Source organism: Ochlerotatus camptorhynchus, unplaced genomic scaffold (assembly GCF_037179485.1).
Source record: "Ochlerotatus camptorhynchus isolate MF236.1 unplaced genomic scaffold, CSIRO-AGI_Acam_v1.1 ptg000248l, whole genome shotgun sequence".
Taxonomy (NCBI): domain Eukaryota; kingdom Metazoa; phylum Arthropoda; class Insecta; order Diptera; family Culicidae; genus Ochlerotatus; species Ochlerotatus camptorhynchus.
In genome coordinates, this window is record NW_027040738.1 from 3,196,347 (window position 1) to 3,204,697 (window position 8,351).

At 39.3% G+C, this 8,351-nt stretch overlaps 1 pseudogene; it reads left to right on the forward strand.

Moving 5' to 3' along the window:
* Positions 1–261: 261 nt before the first annotated feature.
* On the forward strand, positions 262–6,551 carry LOC135704797 (uncharacterized; annotated as a pseudogene).
* The last annotated feature ends 1,800 nt before the right edge of the window (positions 6,552–8,351 follow it).

Here is an 8,351-nt window from a genome sequence, read left to right on the forward strand (position 1 = left end):
ATCATTTTTTTTTTATTTTTATACTTTTAGATAACAATGAAATCATGGATCCTGATTTTGGCAATTATCGCTCCTGGTGTAGCTGTTGGTTTAGATGCCGATACTATTAAAAACAATCAAATACCCGGTACTCATTTTGAAATCATAAACCTGAATGACTATCCCGGCATGATAACCCTCAAAGCAGGTAAAACATTTATAGAAATAGGATATGATTGGCTCGTTCATACATTCAGATTAAATACATTCCAAGAAATTTTGAATCAATATGAAATAATGATAAACTAGTTAAGTTCAAATACAAACAAAAAAGGCTTTAGGAATATTTTAAGATTAAAATTCACACAAACAAACTTCACACTTCAAAAGCTTAATCCTAGAAGAAAAACAAAGAGAGCAATCAAAATTTTAGGTACTTTAGTTAAAACGATCACAGGGAATTTGGACCATAATGATCTAGTTAACCTAAACCAAAAGATTAGTAACTTACACTATACAAACAAGCAACTTATAACAAACAATAATGAACAAATTAAAATCAATAACGAATTTCAACAGAGAATTAATGATTTAACAGGAGTTATTTACAGAGAGCAAGAAGGAATGGATAAACTGACAAATCAGATTAGGGAAAATAAGAACATAAAAATGTCCTGGGAACAGTTACAGCATTTCCAGAGGATTATTTTCAACTTGGACGTGATTCAGCGACAGTTGGATGACATCTTGGATGCAATCATTTTGGCTAGGATAGGCATTTTATCAAAAAATATTCAGCAAACAACAGAACTTAACTTCATATCTGAAAAACTGGAAAAATCAGGCGTTTGTATCAACAATGACGAACAGGTTTACGAATTTCTGGAACCAGCCGCTTACTATAATGGTTTGTGTATTGTTTTTCTAATTAAAATTCTAAAATTCTTACGAGGATCCTATCAGCAGATTATGGTCGAAAGCTTTCCTATGAAAGAAGAAATCATTCCCATTGATTTCACATACGCAGTGTTAGGCACAAATGAAACATTTATTACGAACGAGACATGTGTGAATATCGAACAAAACATTGTATGCAAATATCAAACATTGAAGAACATTTCAAATGACAAGTGCATACCACCTTTACCAAGGGGAAATCCAAGTAACTGTCCGTTTCGAAAATACAAAGGATTTCAAGAAGTAAAGGCATTTGGAAAAGGTAAAATTCTCATTCGAAACGCACCCAAACCTGTGCAATTAAAGAACAATTGTGGTTACGGTCCCAAAAATATTACAGGATCTTTCCTTATCACCTTTAGAAATTGTTCTATTGAAATAGAGAATGAGACATTCGACAACATGCAGTTTGACACTAGTTTCAATTTGGAAATGCTACCACTGCAGTCAACATCAATCAACAAAACACAAACTATAGCAACAGAAACACAAATCTTACAAAAATTAAACATCAACAACAGAAAGCGTATTGAAACATTGGAGACTGCAAACCATCATTTTACATTTGGAGGAGTTTTTGCAATGATCATTCTCCTTATTATTTCTATTTACCTGTTCAAAGAAGTAAAAACAATTTGGACGAAGATTATAATAAAAAAAACTAGCGTCTGGAATAGATCAGATTCAGTTCCGACTAACCTCATCGAGTGCAACCTGAATCCCGGTACGTGACGATTCGATGGAGGACATCGTGGCGACGTAGACTGTTCCCAGCTGACCTCAGCAGTTTAACAGAATAGCTAGGTTGTTAGATGGTCGTAAGTAGAACAGGCAGTCAGTTCTGAGTTGACTCTAAAAGTGATCGGTTGGTAGTTCTAGTTTGATCTGTAGTTCAAATTATGAAGTGAATACAAGTGTTCAAGTAAACAAAACGTTTTTTTTTAAATTCCCTGATGACAATCAGTACATAAGTATATATTCCAATGAGTGAAGGAGGCCTACTGTTGGTGTCATTAATTTTTATGAGTGAGCTTTTGTTCTCGTGAAATCAATAGCTAAAGCCATTGTTAGCTAATGCAATTTCGCCCCTTGGAAATGTTGACACTGATATTCATGCAACATTGTTTGCGAATCAGCGAGCAAGCTTGTTTTCCGCGAGATGTCGTTACTGAAGTCCTATGTTTGGCGGTATTATGTTTTGAAGATAATTTTATTCAAAGAATTACGTCTGTTTGTCTGTGTTTATACAGTAAGCTTGTCATACATATTTGTTAATATGGTCAACATTCGCTCGCCCATAGCCCACTCAGTGAAATCAACCGATGGAAACTAACGATTTTAAATTGGCTAATCATGGTTAATCAACTCTGCACATTGTGCCGAAACACACCGTGGCACACTGATCGGCACGTCATGGCACACTATGACACAAAATATAATATAAAACGGCATCACTGTTTTGTATTGACATTTAACCAATCGTTGCTAAGGTTTACTTCTTCCTTCTGGGCGTTGAACTTCCACATTTGAGAGATGTTCATTGTTTAAGGGATGCTGTGTTGCGTTGCAAAGTTCAGAAAAGGAAAAGGATGACAATTACCATTGCTGGCCACGCCCATTTTCTCCGTTACGGCGAAAGGAAGGATATTGTTGATGTAGCATCTACACGGAGAAAAAATACCACGCAAAATATGAGTTCATTTTAATTAATTTTGGTTTGAGCCTCTCACTTGCACCCGTTATTGTTGTCAAAAAAGGAACGAGAGATTCAACCCAATGATATAGTTCAGCCCAATAAGTTACTTTTGAGTAAATTGCATATTCTCAAATTTACGTAAATTAAACTTAATTTTGGGTAGAATATACTTGAGCTTGAGCTTGATTGAGCTTGATTGACCGCCCACGGTTGCTACTCTGTTACTGCCAGATCAGCTGTAATTACACAGAGAACCAATAGACGATGCTTGGGACTAGCAATCATCCTCAATGTGTAAAACCTGGTGATCTTAAATTAGGCAATACCAGCGCCGGCCACGCCCGAACACAGGTCAAGAAAGGAATGGGAAGGATTGTGTTGACATGACACTCGCTTTGATGGAAGCCGAGAACACCTCTGCACTTCCACGAGGAATCCCTGGGATGTAGGATAAGAGGGTTGGGTTTGCAGCAGGGTTCGTTTTGGTAAACGATAAGCTGAATTGATGTCCTAACGATCATATAACACGAAGGAGCTTGGGATTAAACCCACGGTCTTCTGCTCAGTAAGCAAAAACGTTTGCCACTAGGCAGACGAGCACCTTTTTAATCACCGAGTTGCTGTTGTTACCATGGAGTCATATTAACAAATAAAACGATTGACGAATCTTGAATGTGGATGGGCCTCAGATTAGACTCATGATGTTCTGCTCAGTAAGCAAAAACGGTTGCTCTAAGGCCACCGAGCCCCTCATATCACATAATACCGTTGCTCAAATTTGTGTATCCATTCAAACCCGGAACAAACGACAACAACGAGTTTCGCAAAATACACGATACACAAGCGATTTTACCATAAATCTCTTTGATATGTAAGGACCTGGGACCGCGTTTTTCTGCTCAGTAAGCAGGCCACTGTAACCGACGATGTTTCAAATCCGAAAACTAAAAACTATGAAAAAGTACTTAGGCCTTCATTAACTTTCACTTTCACGCGACGTTCAATGACATGGTCCTATCCAGGATTACATCTGAAAAATCCAAATCTGGCCAACGCCCACCTAAACCTGTTCTAATCCACCTGAAATGACTAACGAATGGAAGACTTTGACTACCCAGCCATGCAACAGTCTCATTCCGTGCCTTATGGCAACTTGATGATTCTATTGCGCTCATCTTTTGGCACCACCCAGGGGAGACTTGGTCCTGTACCCAATGCTTAACTTATCTCCATTCCACTCAGCTACTCGCAATTTCTTGTGATATAGTGGGCGGAATATTATTATATGAGACAATTCTATGCAGACGTCTTTCCAAATTTGGCAGATCGACAGGTAATCGGTGAGTTACCACGATAGTTGCTATTCAACAACTCGACAACGTCCCATCGTCAACGCCTGCTATGAGAATTTCCCATTGCAGACGCCAACGAAATGACGTCATCGAGCTATCGATCAACTACCCTGGTTATCGCCTGGTACCTTATAGCACGGTGCTAGGAGGCGAACCGGAAGAATCGATGAGCTAGCTCTCCCCCCTTAATTATGGGTAGAATAGACTTGAGAGAAAGTATTTTTTTTGCTGGTGTTAAATGGAAACTACTAAATGCGATTTACTCAAATTTGGGTTATTGGGCTGAACCCGGGAATCGAGGGAAAAGTACTTAATTTTGGGTAGTTTTCCATCTCCGTGTACTTAACGGGAGGCCAGCGCCACAGTGGTTCCTGGCTGGCCAAAACCTCAAACATTAAAGTTGATATTTTTTAATTCAATATTTTTTTATCATTTTTACATGTTAAGAGTATCTTAAATTGAATGATTTGTGCAGTTCTGTTGATAACATATTTTTTTATGGTTGTTATAGTGTAGCGATATCACAAATTAAAAAAAAACCCGGAATGTTTCTTGTTACTATTTTGCTCAAATATAGCAAAAAATAATGTGTTTATCAACTTGGTTGCTTCAGAAGAAATGTTCTTCGGCTTATTTCACATCAAATGGATGGTAAAAAAGAGTGTCTGCGCTGTTTTAAGTGACAGTTTCTTATAAAAAAATTGGAAAAATATACTTTTTTCACATTTAGACTAAGCAAAACATATGACGGACACATCCGCCCACTATTTTTTAGTAATCAAAAGATAGCTAGAAAAATTAGCTTTCAGATAGGCTTTTATGTGTTTTGCGATTTTTTGCGAAAAGTGTTGAAATTAGGAATAACAAGTTAAGTGTTCTTTGGAAAATATCCGTTTCTAAGTTATATAATCTGCGGTGTATAGGGTAACCAACTGATTTTGGACCCCTAGAGGAAGTGAGATCACGTTTATGTCAAAATAATTTTATTTGTTTATTATTATTATGCAATTTACATGCGGTTGTGTTCGAAAGCTACTCATCTTGGATGTTAAATGTCACTCGATGTTTTATTTATTGATATATACTCGAAAAATAATTCTTTTCACATCATGATATTCACATATTTTGGACCCTTCCACTTGATTTTGTACAGTGTCCATAATATATTTTGGACACACTGAATGGGAACGAATATATTTTGGACATGCTGAAGTTCTTTCAACCTATGAGCCTAAAATTAATTACGACGGTCACTTCTTCCTATCTCGCATTTGTTAGGTCCGTCTAGGTGGGAAAATTTTCAAAGAAGGTGCCGTAAAACGGGGTCAAATTGATCAGCGGAGTGAATTTGATCGCTGAGTATACCCAATATTGTACTTATGCATAATATTTTTACAATGTATACAAAGATACATTCGTACGCTTAGTAACGAAAAACATGTTACACATGAAAAAATATCTCGAGAAATTTCAGCGATCAATTTTGCCCCGCTGATCAATTACACCCCGTTTTACGGTATGCATAAAAGTTAACCCCCCGTTACTCGCGCTGTTGTACTTTGTACAACACATATGAGTTTTCCATTGCCATTTTGTTGCTGCCAATCGATCTGAAACCAACTTGTATTCCTCAAAAAACTTGTTTTGAACTAAAAAAGCTAAACTTTGATTACAATTAATCCCCAAAATGCGGATAATAGAGAAAATGTAAATGGAAACCGCGTAAACGGTGTCCATACTACGTGGGATTGACTTAATTGGTTACAACATGAAATATCTCGAGATCCTGACCAGATAGAAAGTTACTGTCTTCGGCAAAGTTGTTCAGGAGGTCAACGGCTATTTCTTAGTGTACAATAGTTCAGAATTATCTCACTTCGTGGTGCTAGTATACATGTGAAATTCTCGTGTATAAAATATCTCTAGATCCTGACCAGATAAAGGGTGATACGGTCAAAATTTGGTCAATATCAACTTGACGTATTTCTTTCAATTTTGCATTTAAAAAACCTGAACACCCCTCATTTTGAAGGTGTGTGTGTGTAGAATGTTGCTCCTATTTTGATTTTGGAATTCACTTTTCAGTTGTCAAAATGCCGTCCAAGCAAGAAGAGCAGCGTAGCAAAATTTTGCTCGTGCATCGCGAAAATCCGAGCTACTCGCACGCAAAGTTGGCAAAATCGCTAAAAGTTGCCAAATCAACCGTTACAAATGTAATTAAAGTGTTTGGGGAACGTTTGTCGACAGCCAGGAAGTCTGGATCGGGGGGAAATCGAAAACCGGAAGTCGCTGAGACGACAAAGAGAGTTGCCGGTAGTTTCAAGCGAAACCCTAACCTCTCTCTACGAGATGCCGCAAATAAGCTGGGTGTATCGTCTACAACCGTGCATCGAGCCAAAAAACGAGCCGGACTATCGACTTACAAGAAGGTAGTGACTCCAAATCGCGACGATAAACCTGATAAAATATGACGGCCAGAGCGCGATCCCGGAGGCTGTACACGACGATGCTGACGAAGTTTGACTACGTGGTAATGGACGACGAAACCTACGTCAAAGCCGACTACAAGCAGCTTCCGGGACAGGAGTTTTATACGGCAAAAGGAAGGGGAAAGGTAGCAGATGTTTTCAAGCACATGAAACTGTCAAAGTTCGCAAAGAAATATCTGGTTTGGCAAGCCATCTGTACCTGTGGCTTGAAAAGCAACATTTTCATAGCTTCCGGGACTGTCAACCAAGAAATTTACGTAAAAGAGTGTTTGAATAAACGTCTGCTGCCTTTCCTGAAGAAACACGGTTGTTCCGTACTGTTTTGGCCGGATTTGGCATCTTGCCATTACGGTAAAAAGGCCATGGAGTGGTACGCCACCAACAACGTGCAGGTGGTTCCCAAGGACAAGAACCCTCCCAACACGCCAGAGCTCCGCCCAATTGAGAAATACTGGGCTATTGTCAAGCGGAACCTAAAGAAGACCAAAAAAACTGCTAAGGGCGAGCAGCAGTTCAAGGCAAACTGGCTTTCTGCGGCGAAGAAGGTGGACAAGGTGGCTGTACAAAATCTGATGGCAGGGGTCAAGCGTAAGGCCCGGCAATTCGGATTTGGAAAAGCGGAAGCCTAACTGAATATTTTTCCTGAATTTTATACTAATTGAACTTGAAAAAGAAATTTAATTTGATTTTTTAAATAAACGATTTCACCGATTTACACGCGTTTTCCCTTGACCAAATTTTGACCGTATCACCCTTTATACATCATCAATACGTTGGTTTTCCAGTTGAATGTTAGTCTTTGACACACAATGCCAAAAATAAGCTTTCCAATTGACCATCGACCATCCCCTCGGTGTTCGCGTTCAAGCTTTCATTCGTCCGCCACACAGCCCCGGCATATAAACGTGTAACGTGTGTCGCAGTTTAAGTGCAGATGGCAGTTCACACATGGTGGAGGCACCACGTGTGGCTAAGTGCGGCTGCCCAGGTAAGGTGCGAGGGAGGGTATGTACTTTTTTGGGCTGCTCCATTTATCTTGCCGTTGCGCTTTAAACTATCATAGCTTCATATATAAACTCAAAACCACCCTAGCAAAAAAAAAAAAACGAAGAACCCTCGGAGGAAAACGCGTCGACAAAAGTTACAATTTGCACCATTCCATAGAGCTCGGAACTAGGAATCTGTCTAGAGGAAGTTTCTGCTGCTGCTTCTTCTCGGAGCGTACTTTTTCAAGAAGCAGTTTGCTGAATTTATTTGATTTTAAAATTTATACATTCGACAAAAACTACTACTACTACTACTACTACTACCAAGAACGATGAGCACATCCGGGATAAGAAATGGATGCCACCGCTTGCGTGTAGCTTCTAAGTGCTCGCTTCAAGGAAACGGAGGAAATCCGGCTGGTCGATTGCAGTAAATCCTACTAACTGACTAACTGACACGATGAGATTCGCTTCAAGGATGTTCCTCGATTCGATCGGTCCAATTGATTTCGTATTTCTGAATTTGACTGCCTCCCCCAGCCGTATCCGGGATGAATTTTCAGCCAATTAAACCAAATTTCTAAATAATGACCCGTATATATTTGAAAATATTCCTTGCTGTAACTTTTAACTACTTCCCATATTCCCCAAAGCCGGTCGCCCCGAAGGAAAGCTCTGAATCCCATTTCCATCTCCGGCGATTTCCGAGCACTCATCAAAAGCAATTTTTCAGTGCTGCTCCACTTGGCATCTGGGTTTGCCGCTCACACGAAAATGAACCTTCATCCAAACGGGCTGGCAAAAAGGTGGAATTGCATTGCTGCACTGAACGGATCTAACTCTCCGGGTTTGTTTTTTTGGCACACGTGCTTCCACCCATGGCAATTGCTCC